At 48.9% G+C, this 16,946-nt stretch overlaps 1 protein-coding gene across 7 annotated transcripts in view; it reads left to right on the forward strand.

Moving 5' to 3' along the window:
• ELFN1 (extracellular leucine rich repeat and fibronectin type III domain containing 1) overlaps positions 1–16,946 on the forward strand; it is a 101,436-nt gene that overhangs the window by 69,755 nt on the left and 14,735 nt on the right. The window contains exon 5 of one of the 7 annotated variants that reach the window (XR_003399469.1): positions 10,290–14,786. The exons of 5 other annotated variants lie outside the window; for them this stretch is intronic. The gene's annotated coding sequence lies outside the window, so the exon portion shown is untranslated. Of the gene's footprint in view, positions 1–7,771; positions 7,922–10,289; positions 14,787–16,946 lie in introns of those variants that run through there. One more of the 7 variants, XM_026859006.1, reaches the window with a different exon arrangement.

Genomic DNA, 16,946 nt, shown 5'->3' on the forward strand with positions numbered 1-16,946 from the left:
CCCCCGATTTGTTTGCATGTCTCTTGCAATGCTTTCCCCAGACCTCCCACTGTGCCTGCAGCTGAAGTTCAGACATTTCACCTGCTCCCTGAGGAAGAATGGGGATTTATCAGGAGACAGCTCTGCCTGTGGTGCTTTTTTGCAAAGTTTTCTAGGAAATTGCTCCCAGTACCTGGGTAATTGTTGACTGAACTTCAGCTTGCCCTAGGGGACAGGAGGAGGAGGCAGGGAAGGTGATGTCAAGCTGATGGGAGAAGCAGAGGAAGGAAAGTGCAGTGGGAAGGTGGGTGCTGTTGTAGGTGTATAATGCTTCCCCAAAGCCTTGTGCTTCTTCAGTGTGCCCAAGCAGAAGCATTAGGAGCTGCTTCTTCCACCATGGGTCAAGCAGTGGCTTCCCAAGCTTCTTTCTCTGCTTTAAACAGTAGAGCACTCCAACCTCTGCGCAACAATATAAAAATAACAATAACCATCTACAATAACCATCTGACCTGGTTTGTGCACACCAGGGTGGACTTCTGTCTTCATCTTAGTCCAGTTTTTGCTGTCCCCAAATAGTGCCATTAGTATGTGCTGCTGCAGGGTTTCTCCTGGTCTACTGGCAATCCCCCAGGTGGGAGCAGGACAGCTCATCACATGCTGACCTGAAAAGAAAAAGGGAACATTATATCCCAGTGCTCATCTCCCCTCCATTCTCCTGGCTCCAGGGCTGTCCCCGGGGCTGCAGCAGAGTCACAGCATCTCTCGGCAGGTATCCCTGCTCTTCACCCTCAGGGAGCCATTAACATTTTCATCATGTTCGTTCCATCTCCTCCTGTTGCTTCTGCGCCTTGCCTGGCTGAAATGGCAGCATGGGGCCATTTCGGTGTGAGCCAGCCTGATGTCTCCATCCTCCACTGTCCCCATGCCTCCTCTGTGGTTCTTTCTGACTATTTTAAGGACTAATGCAAAGTCCTGGCTTGATAGCCCTGAGGACTAAAGACCTTTTGTCAACAGAGCAGATACAAGACAAGCTGTTGCAAGATTCCTCAGAGCAAAATGATCTTGATAAATAGGAGAAATGGCCTGAAATCAATACACTGAAATTCAATAAAGTCAAGTGCAAAGTGTTTCACTTAGGAAGGCAATATCAAAATCGCAGATATAAGATGGGGAAGAACTAGTAAGCCAGCAGGAGAGCAGCCAAGGCTCCAGCAGTGGAGTAGCCCTCAAACTGAGCAGCAGACAATAACCTGATGCTTTAAGAAGGGAAAGAAAAGGTACATCTTGCCCGCGGATGTATTAATAGTTTCAAGTGGAAGACAGCAAGGTAATTTATTTGGTTCTATTTAGTGCTAGTGAGGCATCAGCTGGAGACATATATCTCCAGGTTTGGGCATCACAACTTTAAGAGAGATTCAGACAAATTGAAGGAGTTTAGAGAATTTGGAAAACATGCCCCGGGAAGATGGACTGAAGGAGCTGGGTTTGTGCTCTGGGACAGAGACGGCTGATGGTGGGGGGATGTGTAACATTCATCCAGTGTGGAAAAGGCAGTTATAAAAATGACTGTGATCAATTGGTTGAGGGTTGGACAAGCTGTAATAGGCTTAAAGTGCAGCCAAGATGCCTTGGGTTAGATGCTCAGGAAAAGCTTCCTAAGAGCAAGGTTGTCTGAGAGCCAGCACAGGCTACAAAGAGTGTGTTGGAGCCCTGTCCCCTGGAGGGCTTCAGCAACCAACTGAAGAAGCATCTGTATAGAGGCCACCTCCATGCAAGTCCCACGCTCTCTCCCACTGCGGGGATGAGGTTTTGACAGCACCACAAGCAGGATTAGCCATGTTCTTGGGGTTACCAGGCTGAGACAAGCAAGTCCCTTCCTCTTGTTCATGTCCTCTTACCAGCCATATCAGGTCATGGTCAACCTCGCAGTGCCTGCAGGGGTTATGTCCCCAGTGTACCCAATTCATCCCACCCACCCAGGCTCCTGCTGGCTGTGTCCCTCACACTTGGGCAAGATGCTCCCAGCCACACTTCTGCTCTGGGTTTCTTCTGCTGTTGGACCACAATTTCTTTTTTGTCCATCATGGAGATACCTAAAGAGCCTATTTGGGGTCTAAGACTGGGGAAGAAGGAGACGAGCATGACTTTGCAGAGAGTAAATTACCAGGTTGAGTTGTTCCTGTATTTTACAGTACCATCTGAGAAGGGTCTGCACCATCCCACTGATGTGGCTGTGGTTACTCCATGCCTGATCATGCTGAAACCTTTAGGATTTGGTTGTCATAACTAGGGGCACCTAGATATAGCTACATGCACATTAAATTCATCCACTCCTCTGTATGACTTACACCACAAGCTGGAAAAGCCAATAAAGAAAATCCCAGAGACTAGAATGGTCAAGCCAGGTGTCTCTGAGGATGCTTTGCTGTTTAGACCAGCCACATGTCCCCATGGCCTCAAGCCCCACTGACTTAGTTTTCAGTAATTTGGTGGCTAGCTTGCAGCCCTCCTCCAGATCAATACCTCTCAATTGCATTTTTTTATCATAATTAATGTTTGCTGCGTAATTACATTGATTTTTTAATGTACTCTGAGAGATGAGGGGAATTCATTGCCTGGAAGTGTGAGTGAAGGAGGGGGCGTGACGTTGAGGCTCACTGTGCTGAAGGGAAGAACAGTGGGGACTGCACCAGGGATGTGCAAGGAGGGGATCTGCCCAAACACCCCGTGTTACACAGGGACGTTACCAAGCTACAGTGACAAAGGGCTAGACACAGAAATATTTGCACCGGCACTCCTTTGTTCCCTGGCTGAATGGCTCTTCTGGCCCCTGCTTTCTACCTGCCAGCCCTGGTGAAGCCCAGGGAAGACTGGTTGTCTGCAGCCCTGGCAGCCCTGTTTCCAGTACCGAGCTCAGCAGGGAACAGGTTTTTATTTATTTACCAAGTCACAGTGGGAAGAGGGATTTCAAGGCAGCCTGAGCTTCCCAGAGGTGTGCGGAGTAGATAAAACCTTTGTGCAAGAAGGCTCCTGCAAGTAAGAAATCTCAGCCTGGGCACAGCCAGAGCTGCATCCCCCCTGCTCCTTGCCCACCCTTCCTACCAGCATCTTTGTTATGAGCATGTATAAATGTAAGAGACATCTGTAAGCCTCCCAGGTTGTTTTGTGCTTTCTGAACAGCCAAACTGTTACAATCAGCACCTGTGCAGCAAGCCCCAGGAGATGTTGCAAGGAGGCAGCTTTCAGTGGGAGCCGCCTCAGCATTCAAGGCTGTCAAAACCATGAGGATTTGGGTGGCAACACCAGCAATGCACTTAAGGATCCTCTTACTCGTGGTAAAAACTACTTGGGGGGTGCTGGGATTCCAGACCTCACGATGAAGGAGAAGGATTCTGGGCTTTTGGCCACCCAGGGGGGTCTGCTTGCCTTCTGCATCTTCTGTGGTGAGAGGTCCACAGCTGGCAGGCTTGCCGTGCCAGTGCTGCAGCGGCTCCCCATGCTTCGTGCAGCGGCATGGCTGGTGACACCTCCCAGTCCACATCTGGGATGCTGCAAATGTTCCTTAAGAACATGGATGCGCATGGTGGATCCCTGCAGCTTTCGCACAGCCGTTGTGTAAATGGCAGAAGGGCAGTTTGTAGTCATGTTGCCGACAGCCGCCTTGGGCTCAGCAAATACCGGAGCAGTAAGTCACTGCCAGTGGCACAGGCTGCTGGAAAGGGCTAGTGTAAGGGGGGAACAAGCCTTGCCATGCCTTCATCAGGGAGCAGACAACTCCTGGGATAGAACCAGGGACAGCCTCGAGGTGCGTGCCCGGCAAGGACTAGGGTGCAAACACTGCCCATGGTACTGATGGGAAGGCCAAATCCCCTCTGCACCTCCTCTGACTGTAACACCAGAGTTGAACTGGCAGCCCAGCTCTCCATGCGAGCAACAGCAGGCATTTCTTCAGAAGAGGCATTACAGACTCATCACCTGCTCATTTCCAAGCTTTCCCCTTGTTAAAAGGGATATCTCTCATATTTTTTTCACGGCATCTTGTTTTGCATCGCCTGATAATTACGTACCCTCCAAGGATCATTCTTGCCTGAGCAGTTCACAGGAGGCCACGTGGCATTGGCTCAGCACTGCCCAGATGAGAACACTGACAATCATGGCTGAAAAGCAGCCTTGTTGTGCACAGGTGTTATTAAGCAGCCACAGATGTTACACATTTTTTTTCAATTAAAAACCCATAAATTAAAAAAAAAAAAAAATGAGGCAAGCACTACGTTCAGTAGAGACAAAGGAGCAAGCTGCCAGTGGCATTGTGCTGGGCACGCTTGCTGCTCTGGGCGGCAAAATGCTCAGCTGGTCAAACAATGCGGCGGCCGAACATCTGCAGGGACTTTGTGTTACAGCGCTGGTGCGAGGAAGATTTAATTTCTGCATTGGCGAGGGGCCTTTGGTACCGCTGCTCCCCCCTCTTCCTGGCTGGCACTGGGGAGAGGTAGGACCAGTCCTGGCTGTGGCTGTTGGCGGCCGCTCCTCACATTTGGGTGGATGTTGCAGGAATTGGAAATTAGCCCTTTAAGTAGGCTGTGAGCCCACTGGTATAACAAAAGTTTTGTCTTCAGGGTTTGAGAGCTGTGGTGCATGGAGGTGGCTCTCCCTTCTGTGTTGTGTGCGTGCCCTAAATGCAATTATTTGGCTCCTACCATGTCTGATATTATTATTGTTCTTGCTATCTTTGGTACTTTTATGGCCCCATCACCATAGTAACTGAGCATCTCAAAACCCTGTGAGGAGGGAATAATATTATTCCCATTGTAGAGTTGGGGGAAGTGAACAACAGCAAGGCACAGAGCTGGAGGTGCGGGAGGTCTCGGGCAGGTCTGTCCATGGCCACGGACTTGGGGGTCATATTCCTGCTACTTCCAATTTTAAGCAGTCACCCTAACTTTTCTTGGGCAGCCCTGGGCCATGTTTCCATTCCCCTTCTCTTCCTTCTGTCTTGAGTTAGCTAAATAACACATGGAGCTGCTCCCTCCTGGGCTCTCTCTTGCTGCCCTCCTGCCCTGTGGACTACCAGCAGGCAGCACTGCCCAGCGCAGAGGATGTGCTGGCTTGCTCTGCTGAAGACCTTTCATGTTGCACAGATTATTTGAATGCATCTCAAGCCAGCCCCTGCTCGAACGCATCTTTAAATATTGAATGAAAAACGGAGTAGCGTCAGAGCGAGACATGTCAGATTTTCCTCATCCCTGACCTATTCCAGACTAATTTCCACCCTGGGGGTTTGGCCGTTTTTCTTGAGAGACAGCTGATAGAGATTCAGAAAGAGGGATTTGAAACAAAGTCTTCTGCTGCACAAGCAAATGATTCAACAGGTAAGGGTAATCCAGTGTGGTGGCCAAAACCCTGGCAGGGATATCCACTTACCTGCCTCCAGCCAGGCTGTTCTCTTCTTCCCTGGACACCTTTTCCTGGTGGCATCAGGCTGCTCCCTCCCCAGCTTCCAAAACTGCCATATCCCAGCTCATGGTGTTGCCATCACATTCCCTGACACGCCGGCTCCTTGCTGCCTTCCCTGCCTTGGGTCGTTTTGGAATAAAACAATCTTCAATTATTCCTCTCCCGTTTTTCCCCTTTTGTGCAATATATCATTTTTTAATTAAAAAAATGCCTCGTGGAAGTGTAACGGGCTATTAAATGTTTTGGTCCATAATTAACATCAAACCCCTGACTTAAAATCTTTATGGATTGAGTGAGCTTCATTAGCTGCTACATGAATAACACTGCACAACTCTCAGAGGCCCACGGGGTTCAAATGGGGAAAAAAAAAAAAAAAAAAAAAAAAAAGAAGGTCCTTGCTGGGGACTCACTGCTCCTCTTCCTGCAGCCACTGCATTGTGGGCCACCCCGGGGCGAGCAAACCCTGCCCTGCACCCAGCGCTTCCCCCCAGGAGGCATCTCAGAGCCCCATGACAGCCGGGAGTCCCATCGCCGTGCACAGGGGAAGGCAGGATATGACCCTGGAGGAAAGTTATCTCCCTGCACAAATCGCTCCCTGGTAAATAGAGCAGCAGCGGCGGCGTGAGCGGCAGGGTGAAGATAACGCCGTGCTATCTCTCGTGGGGATCGGCACGATGGTGGCGAACCCCCATCGGCAATGACAGGCACAGCTGATGGGGTGCTGTGAGTGGCAGGAGTGGGCATGAGGTACTGGGGACTTGCAGCGCATTTCCCACCTTCCTTCCTGGCTCCCAGGGGAAGGACGGGAGGTGGCAGGTTTTTTACGCTTATGACAGCAGGTTGGAGAGAAACCCCATGCACGGAGGAGAAGACAGCAGAGTCCTGTGTGTTGTCCCTGCAGCACAAACCCAATGGGCACAACACTGGCTTGTGCCAGGGCTGGCCCCAAATCACTGCCCAGTGCAAGCTGCTCCCCACCTCCAGCCCAGGTGTAGGGTGGCCAAAATGCAGGTTTGTGGTTGCCCAACTCCATTGATCATCATTACTGGTGCATGTCCCCACTCGCTGCCTCTGGAAAACAGAGGACTTAGGAGTTGAGGAGCTTTGAATCCCTGTAATTCAAATGATTCTGAGAATTTGCTATAATTAATTAATTGCATTTCATACCCCTGGATCACTGTCTGGCCTTGGCTCTCAGCAGCAGTGACACATCTGTTTGGGCTGCTGGCAAATTTCAAGCATTCCCACCCATACTTTAAGGTGGCAATAACATTGGAGATGAAGTACTGGTCTTTGATACTGCTGGATTATGGATAACCAGCTCTTGTTTGAGCTGATGAATGCAGCCGCTGCTTTGCCAATTTATGGTATTATTCCGTCTGGGCATCTACACTGACATTTTTATTATGGCCATTGGACACGAATGGACTCACTTCTGTATTCCTGGCCTTCCGAATGAAGCTGGAGTTAGGAGATACTGGTGTTCCCATTAGGTTTTTGCTGTGTACTTAGCTATTAGTCTGCTCTTGCTAAGCAGCTCTGGACTGTCTTTTGAGCTTTCCTTCTACATGGAATGAGCTGTCAAGTCAAAAAGCCTTGGCTGTATTTCATAGCCCTGCTGTCACTCAGATGCCTCATAACAGCAAGGACAGCAGAAGCAGACACTCTCCAAGGTATGAGAATATGGTCAACTTTCAACACTCTTCTGTTTTTCCCTTGAGCCTAAAATGAATTTTTGCTTGAAGTGAAGGAAACTTGGTTTACCTGGGACAGGATCCCACTGCAGTCCCCAGTGCTACATTTGCAAGGCAGCTTGGCCATCCTCCAAGACCCATCTTCTCCTTCCAGCTCCAGGTCTTTGAGGAGGAGAAGAGGATGAAGACCAGGCTCTAGTGCTATGTAGGAGATACTCATCTCCCAAGCAATAACTGCTTGGGGCAGCACCACCACAAGAACACAAGCAAGACATGTTGCCATCATGCCCAGAAGCCAGGCTGCACCACAGGCATGACTAAGGCAATCGCAAGGTGGGAATGGAAAGGCAGAAGCAGGCTTTACACCATGGGCTATGTTAAAATCAGTCCAAGTCCCAGCTTGCTCTCATTGTGGTGTGGGAGTGAGCTGGGACTAGCTTTCCCTGGACAGGGCTTGACTGTCCCAGAGCATCCTGGGGGGAAACAGAGTGATATTTTAATAAGCTAGGTATTATTTTACATCCCCAGCCCGCTCCTTGAGACTGATGCTGGGCAGTGAGGCTGAAAATTAATCACTTACAGGGTTTTCATCTTGTTTCATTATTTCTTCCTTTTTCTTCTTTTTGTTTTGATTCCCATCTCAGCTGCACTAAACTTTAAGTCAACAGAATGTGGGATACACAACAGGGAGTCTGCCAGCTACCTTCTGTACTCCTCCACTTCACCAGCCCCAGCGCTCCAGGTCAGCATGAAGGTTTGCTACACGTAGCCAAGAACCTGTGGAGAAAACAAAGGTGGGGGAGAGTCCAGTTTCTGGTTCTTTGTTTTCAACCCTGCGCAATACTGGTATAAACTCAAATAGGCACCGCTTCAATCAAGCTGGCTTCTGCTGAGTCAGCTTCATTTAAAACTTGGCCTTTACAAAAGACCGCAATTCTCAGAAACCCCGGCCAAGATTTTATGGGTAAATATAAAATGAATTAGGAGGCAGGTTTTAAAATAAAGGATTGCTCTTGGAATTCATGGGTAATAATAATTTCTCCTGAGAACGCAGAATCTCTTAATCTTTAGCCCAAAGCTGCTCTCTCAGCAGCACGGCAGAGGCGCTGCCGAGTGGCAGTGGATCGAGCTGCTCTTAGACACCTGTGTGGATCCCCTGTACTAGCCACTGGCACACCAGCTGCTGCCCAGTGTGAGCACACCTGGGTTGGAAGGAGCCCTTTTTTTGTTTTCTTTTTGCCTCGCTGGTAGCGACAATCATCCAAGCTGGTTGAAAAACATCTCAAGGCAAGTCTATTCACTCAGAAACTGGTGATTCAACTCCACCTAATTGTTTGGAGGGGAGAAATTGATTTCATTGATGTTTTCAGCAAGGACATTATCAAACGGGTTTCATTCGGACAGTGTCACTACAGCTTGCCCATGCAGTGTGGCTGGGATGCTCCGCTTTTTGTTGCAATAGAGTGGCTGAAAGAGATCGGGAGAAAAAAATCCATTCTGGAGTATTTCTTTACTGCAAGAAAAATAACCCAAAATGTTGACTTGTGCCCCCAATCTGCCATAAAATCAAATTTTGCTATTTTGGAAATTCTCACAAGCTGAAGTGTCTGACATTCATCTAGCCAGCTGTAGCGACTGCTGCAGGACGATCTCGTGTTGGACAATCCAGGACCACCATACATCATGTTGAAGGCACCACAGGGGCATGGAGAGGGTTTAGTCCTGCCCCAGCACATCTCCTCTCCCCATGGATGTTTGCCAACCTGTTCCCAAAAAGCGTTTGTGTGTTTGTAGTAAGAGAACCCCTTCCAGGTAACCCACTGCCATGCTTCATGAGCCATTTTTGTCCTGATGTCTAATGTGATTTCTCTTGCTGTAATTTAAGCCGATTATTTCTTGTCCTGCCCACCATGGACATAAAGAACAGATTATTCTCTTCCCCTTGCTAGCAGCCTTTTAAGCACTTGAAGACTGTTATCACATCTCTTCTTCCATCATCTCTTTTAGGCTAAATAACCCAGTTCTTTCAATCTTTCTTTGTAGGTCATGTCTTGTAGACCTCTGATCATCTTGTTTCCTCTGTGCTGCCTGCAGCACTGCCACCTCCTTTTTGATACAACCTGCCAATACCAGAATGTACTCCAGCATAGATCTCACCACCCCTAAATGGACAAGAAAGATGATTTTGTGAGTCTTGTAGGCCATGCTGCAGCTTGTATATCCCAGGGCACTGTCTGCCTCTTGATGCAACACAGATACCTTGTGTTCAGCTCGTGACCCACTATAATTCATAGACCTTTTTCTGGGGAACTGTTTCTGATTGTTTCTAGGCTTGGTGTTTCCTGTGGGGTTTTGAGGTCAGTAGCAAAAGGCAGGAATGAAGTATCCTGAATGAAAGTTGTGTTCCCTTGTACTTGTTGGTCTCCTCCGGGTTCTGATTCTGGTGTGTTCATGTATTCAAAGTACCCTTTTGATCAGGCTTTTGACTATCCTGTGTGATACCTGGGTTGGATACTATTCAGTCCATGTTGAAGAAGCTTTACTGATGATTAAGTTGCTGGCTCCCATTGCCTCATAATTCTTGTGTTTTATCCCTTTCGTGCATGTCCTTTCACAGTCTAAGACATGCATATATTAACGCTGGATAATCAGCATTTTATGCAAGAGAAGATAAGATTTATAATTTTCTGCAGTCCACATGGCACTGAAAAGCAGACCAGAATGGCCTGTCCCCATCCTCCAGTAGTTATGTTTAGGGTGAGCTGGGAATTTTTCCATGACTTGTTTTTTTTCTCTTAGAAACTGGAGGTTTCTGTTCAGGACTCACTAGTGGATGGCTGAAGGCTGGTCCCCGGGACTCAGACCTAAGGACGCTCAGTGCAAGGACTCCAAACAGTCCCAGGGGAAGAACTTCCACCACCCAGCCATGGAGTCAGTCTCTTGCTCCCAGTGAACATTTAAACCCTTTAAACAATGTGGAAAAGACCAATCCCCAGAGATGGGGTAGGACCAATGCTGTTGCTCAATGAGACAAGGGGAGAAGGAGAGGAAGGAAACCCCCATGCTCCAGGCAAGCCTGGGCCAGAGACAACCTGTCAGCAGACATATTTGCCTGTCCTTCTCCCCTGTGGCTATCCCAGCATCAGCTTTATTCTACTGCAGAAAGCAGCACTGGAAATCCCAGTCATGGGAAAGGTCTCGAGGGGAGAGAAATGCAGGTCACTGTTGGGACAGACTCTCCAGACAAGGGAGCGCACGCAAAGGCACTCGGGTTATGATAGTAATTAATGTGGACATTGCTGGTAATGGCAGAGCTGGTGCTTCAAGTAAGTGCATGGAAGCAGGAAATGAACCCCATCAATTTTTAAGATGTCAGCTGTTTCATGGGGCAGCTGCGGAGATGGGAATGACTGGACCTTGGTTTGTTCGGCAGCCCCTACCCACAGCTGGCAGCTGGATGCAAACATGTTCCTCCTGTGCCACGGATGGACCTGCCTAGCTGCCTCCAGGGAGGGGCCCTAGGCAGCTGGAGGTGATCCCTGTTCAGCAAGTGCGTTAGCAAGACTGGGTGACAGTGGGATATTTGACCGTTCAATCAGAAGGTGCATTTGCATGATGAAGGTTTAGATGAGGGTCTCTGTGTTGCTGGTTGCAGCTATTTGGTCCTTGCTTGCAATGAATCCCAATTCAGCAAAACATGTTTGACTGCAGGTGAGGGTATTTCCACACCAAACCCTTCTCACGCAGTGGAAGAACCCCTTTTTGGCTAGGACCTGAGGGGTATTTCCAATATCTGAGAAACTGCCCAGTTTCCACTGAAAACCAGGAGCCTTTTGTGCCCAATTCCCGCAGAATCAGGACAGACTGTCGCAGAGCAGGTGTTTTTATGGACTGGCTGCTTTCTCCCTTCACAGCTCTAATTACATTGTATATTTTGGAAATAAAAATGTCCTTTTTGATGATACTGGTCAGGAAAGCTCTCCAGCTTCCCAAGCACCAAGAGGGGGAGAGGCAAGTGATCAAAGGAAGGCTGTAATGAGCTATCTGAGGCAAGCCCAAGGTCACTGGGGGCAGAAAGGCCATTGTCGTGCTGGCTTGTGATGCTCAGCTGGCTCTCCACTCCCATATGCTGCCCTGTCCCTGTCTTGTAACTGAGCATTTGGGTCTGCACACCCTAAAGACAAACTGATGGAGAGAGGCAGTCCCTGCTGTGTGGGCACCATGGTTTACATACTCATGGTGGAGGAGAGGGATGCTTAGATCACTTTACAGATGGGACAGACACATGCCAAGACCAAGGCCCTTCTCCCCACAGGGGTGAAAGCGTCCAGTTGCTCTTGAAGAGCTGAAAGCACTGCAGGAGTCATCTGCTGGGAGAGGCATGGTTGTTGCAGCAGGCGATCTAGGGCACTGATGAGTGGAAATCTAGGGCATCAAAAGCAGAGATCTGGATAATCAAGGAGGAGAGATCTAGGGCATGGAGAAGCAAAGATGTAGGTAATCAAGCAGCAGAGATCTAGGGCATCAAAGAACAGAGATCTACATAATTAAGGAGCAGCAGTCTAGGTCATGGAGGAGGAGAGGTCTAGGTAATCAAGAAGCAGAGATCTAGGGCATCAAGGAACAGAAATCTAGATAATCAAGGAGCAGCAATCTAGGACATGGAGGAGCAGAGGTCTAGGTAATCCAGGAGTAACAATCTAAGGCACCAAGTAGGGTTGCTCTAGGGCATCAAGGAGTGGAGATCTGGGGCACTGAGGAGTGAGACATGATCCATCTCACAGGGATGCTCCCAGGGTACTGGCATCACTCCTAGGCTCACAGCCTGATGCTGAGGGTCATGCAGGAGGACAGAGGTAGGACTAATGCCCAGTCCTGGGTGCTGGGACCAGCCCTGACCAACTTTTCATAGTCCAGGGGAGGAAGAAACAAACTTCCACAAGAAACTCCATGCATCACAGTAAGCCCACAGGGTTGTCTAGGACAGCTGAGTCTCGACTGGCAGCTGCAGGCTCCTCTGAGGGGGAACCACGGAGCTGCTTCAGCTAGCGGGAAGGAGCCTGCCTCCACGTCACCAGCAGCAGTAAACATGGTCTGTCTGAAAAATAGAGTCACGTTAACAGTTATTGATCTATAACTTTTAACCAATTTCTTTTTTACAATATTGGATTGTGTCCTAATTTTAGCTTTTTATATTCGGCACTAGGCAAACTCCATCAGCAAAATACAGCCCCTGTGGGCCAATCTGCACCTTCCATTGAGCTGAATGATAGAGGACTGGAACAATATTTTTCGACAGATCAGTTCCTGTTCAGGGTAGTGGTGGCCATTATGCAAATTGAGCTATAAGAAGTTTAAAAGTCTGGAACCATTATATTTCTTTATTTCATTAACATCAGTGCCAGCAGACGAGTTAATACGACAGTGTGATCCCATTCCAGGGCTTACAAAAAATGGTCCCCCCACCGTTTAACAAGACTGGTGATTTCCCTTAACGGGAGGTCCCAGCAGCTGTACTGGGGGCACTGAGGCATTTTTCGCAGCATGCAGCTGGGTGAGGGGTGGGTGACAATGTCTCTGAGCAGATTAGTGTGCAGGAATCCTCTGCCCAAGCTGGCAGATGGCTGGGAGGGCCCTGCTCATTGCAGCAGGCAGACATCCAGGAGGATGGGGAGACAAGTAGGGGATCAATTACAAGAGCCCTATTTCCCCCTGGCTCCTTGGGAAATTTGCTCCCCCTCAGAGCACCTGCACAAAATCTTTTACATGGTGTCCTCACCCCTAATTCACTGCATGGGCCAGGAGAAGCTGCTTGGACAGGGATGCTTTGGTATGCACAGAGGCATAGGCACGAAGCATTCACATTTGCAGGGCAAAGCGGGAAGCATGAAGAGAGCAGTGTTAACCCCATTTCCTCCTCCGCTGGTGCTGTACACACACATTTTCCCAGCACAACAGCAATATGAGAGCCTCAGGACTGATTTAATATAAGCATGATATTATAGGGCAGAGAGATTTGTGCTCTGGCATATGCCCTGGTGCCCAGGCAGTGGCTGTCCCTCCTCCTCCATCATACCAGCACTGCCACCAACGTGTCACCCCTGTCCTCCCATGTATCCCCCACCTCCACCCCACCAAGGAAGGCACAGATGCATTCACTGAACAGCAGTGCAGAAAAACACACGTCCCTCTTTGTGGCCTCATTCAGCTGAGGGTATTAGCAGCCAGCTCCTCTTTACAAATAGAAAACTAATACATAGCACCATCGTGCCAGCAAGGAAATTACAGGATCCTGCAACCCAGCCCTTGCATTAGTGTCTTAAGGAAGAGAGTGGGTGATACCTGGACATCCACAAAAGCCAGCCTACTCTGTTGTGGTCCAACAACCCTGTGAGAAGCTGACTCTCTTTCCCATACCATGCACCCTCTTCCAGTCATATAACTCGCACAAAAGAAATGCAGACACATGCACACACATACATACGTATTTGCATAGATCTGGAAAATAAAGATTACAGTGTGCCACACTAATGGATCCCAGCACTATAATAGCTCCGTTATAAATGGCAGTGTCTCAGAGCATTACTGCTAAAGACTCTACCTTTTAGTGCTGAAACTTTTAATTGATTTTAAAATACACAATCAATCACAGTTAATCAAGGAATCATGAAGATGCTATCGTACACAAATACACAAAGACAGCATATAAACCACAATTAATGACCACTTAAACAATGGTAGGAATGAAAATAGGATTATTTATTAGTGTTTATGAACAGTAATTGATAAAGTAATGAAGCAGTAGCATCGGGGTGTGTTAGAAGCCAAAGTTTGCGATATTTAACACCAAGTGGCCGTAAGAGACTTCTCAGTGAATGAGTCAATGACACATTTTAGATCAATCTTTCTAAAGGAAGAAGATACCATTTTTCACTCCTCCAAACACTACCATCACCCCATGGTCACTGGGAGAGGTGAGCCATCTCAAAGGAAGGTGAGGACCAAGCTCAGAGCAATTTCTGGGTTCTCACCACAAACTCAGCCTCTGTCCTAGGGCTGGGCTGCAAACGTGTCAGGCACAGCCTTGGTCCATAGCAGGGGGACCTGTAGTAGCCCCCTGCCAAAAATACTTCCAGGCTGCCTTTAGCCAAATGTCCATCTGCAACCTGCCAGGGAGGCTGTGTCTCCTCCTGACTATCTCATCATACACCAATGCAGGTGGATAGCTCTGGCTTTAATATTAAGGATAGTGGTTAAAATCCAGCCTTGGAGAGCCAGTGCCTCATGTCCCAGTGCCACACAGCCTGATGGGCCAGAAAAGAGTGAACAAAGCAAGGGCTAGAGGTTATTAAGCCTGTGCCTGAGCCAAGGATATTGAGCTGGGGCTAGGCAGAAGAGGTGAATTCTATGGAGACATCTTGGAGGCCCCTAAGGTCTGTCCTTCACCACAGCACCAGGTGGTCTGTCTAGGATTTAGTACAAAAGACTATTTTGCCTAAGTGGGCTTTATTCACACCTGCGTAGCAAGCCCAGAGCCATGCACTACTGAGGCACACACCAATACAATCTTACCCATGTTGACTGCAGACCCATTTTGCTCTTTGCTGTGCTGGATCAGGATCTTCCCGTGCCTCACTGCAATGCCTGCTGTCCCCAGGGACAGGCAGAGGCACAGTGATGTGGCCTTCCACCAGCAAGCAGTGGCAGATCCCTGCTCCCTCCTGCAATACAGCCCTCACCTAGCTGCCATGCACGCAACAGCTTGGAACTTTGCAGCTGGAACCATTTAGTTTCTCTAAATTAAGAAGCGGCACCCAGGACTCCACTCTTAGCTGCCTGGCACGTGGTGCAATGGAGAGGCAGTGATGAAGTGACTCCTGGTAAGGAGGAGGGGAGAGTCCAGAGGAAACTTTGTTCTGTTGCACTGTTCCCTTAAAGGCAAGTGCCATCTAACCCCAAATCACTACCAGCATGTCACCCTAGTTGGTGTCCCTGCAGAAGGTGGGAGACTGGGCAAGTCCCTTTTTCTCCACCCTGGAGCAGGAACATGGGGACACACTTGTGCACAGACATTTCTGTAGCAAGATGGAGGTCTCATGCTTGACCAGGGACAGCTTTTAGCACTGGACTTAAACTCCTATTAGTCATCTCAGATCACATCTTACTGTATGTACCATCAAGGCTTGGTGCTAGAGGCCTGAAAAGGAGCTGACAGTGGGTCAGACCCCATCACCACATTTTCCGTGGGGTTTTGGTGTGGGGCTGAGGATGCTGCAGTCCCTCACTTCAAGCTCTGCCCACCAGCAGCCTCCTTCTGCACAGTGCTTGTGCTCACTCACATGGATCAATGTCTTCCTCTCCTTCTCCATCTTTTTTATTGCCTTGCAAGTTGGCCCCAGGATGTTTTATCACACCACAGCACATAATACAAATGAAAAACAAAGGGGAAAAGTTTGAATCATTTTTTTAATATATTCATCCCTGTGCAGGGGAACAATGATCCATCTGATTAAATCCACATGCTAGAGTTTATTAAACCAGGTTGGCCTCTCGCTTTCTCTCTCCTTTAGGCAGGGACAAGCTCATTAAAATGAACATGCTCTGCTCCCTCCCCGTTGCAATCCCACTTCACAGTGTCTCTGTGCTGCCACTATCTTGTAGGCATCGCCAGGAGCTGATGAATAGGGCTCTGCAATTCAGTTTTCTCTGGCAGTAGCACAGCAGTTGAGCCTTGGTGTGGCTTTTTGGCAAAGGGTACAAGATGCCTTCAGCCTACCAGTGCCTCACAGCTATCATGAACATGCATGTGAGAGGCTGTAATCTGAGAGGATGTAAGAAAAGGGCCATTAAAATTGGAGGGAGCTGGGAGGGCAGGGATTGACCACCTGCCCCAGCACCTGATGTATCATTCACCTCCTCACAGTCTCTATTTCTTGTCTGTAAAATGGGTTTGATGGTCACTGCTTCCCCATTAGAATAATTAACGGCTATAAAGTGCTTTGGACCCAGCACTAAGAATAAACCCATCAGAAACATCAAGGTGACAAGTGGTATCTAAGACAGTCTCTCCCCAGGACAGTCCCTGCGCAGGCTCTCAAATCTGCTGGTAACTGCCCACTCTGCAACCCCCACTCTCCTTGGGCTACCCCAGGAGGATCCCCAGCCCACCCTGACACCTTTGCTGGGGAGGCATTTACACAGGTCAGTATTTTCTGCAGCTCCTCTTCCTCCTCAGCAACCCTTCAGATGCAACCTAAGTCTGTCACACCCTGGCGATAACAGTGGCTTAGGACATATAATCCCTCCTTTACTTGACTTTGGGTTATTTTGAGCAGGAGATTAAAGGAGATTATCTGCATCACCTGAGATGCTGCACTTTCTATCTCTACCCCCTTCCCTCCATCCCCAGGGCTCACCCAGTCCCAGACAACAAAACCCCTCCCTCCTTCCCCCATTCTCCACCACACTCTTGTCTTGGGGCAGCTACCTGGCTGCAGGGCACTGCCATGTGGTGGTCCATCAGCAGACTCATTTCCTGGACCCAGCTTCTCACCTGGCCACCCATGTATCCTGCACACCTGCGTCCTGAGCCATGTCCAGAGATGCTCCACAGCAGGGGAAAGAGAAAGGAGGGCACCCTGGCATGCTGTAGCACTAATTTGGATTAGCTGTTCAGTGGGCTTCTTGAGAAGGAGGTGGTGGCATTGAGGACGAAGTCCTCCTCTGGGCACCAGGTGCTTGTAGCAGGGTGTGCTGGGTTCAAGAGCAGCTTCTTGTCTCCACAGTCAGAGGATGGAGAAGAATTGCCTGTTTGGAGAA

This window comes from Athene cunicularia, assembly GCF_003259725.1.
Source record: "Athene cunicularia isolate RWA chromosome 14 unlocalized genomic scaffold, athCun1 chr14_part1, whole genome shotgun sequence".
Lineage (NCBI taxonomy): Eukaryota > Metazoa > Chordata > Aves > Strigiformes > Strigidae > Athene > Athene cunicularia.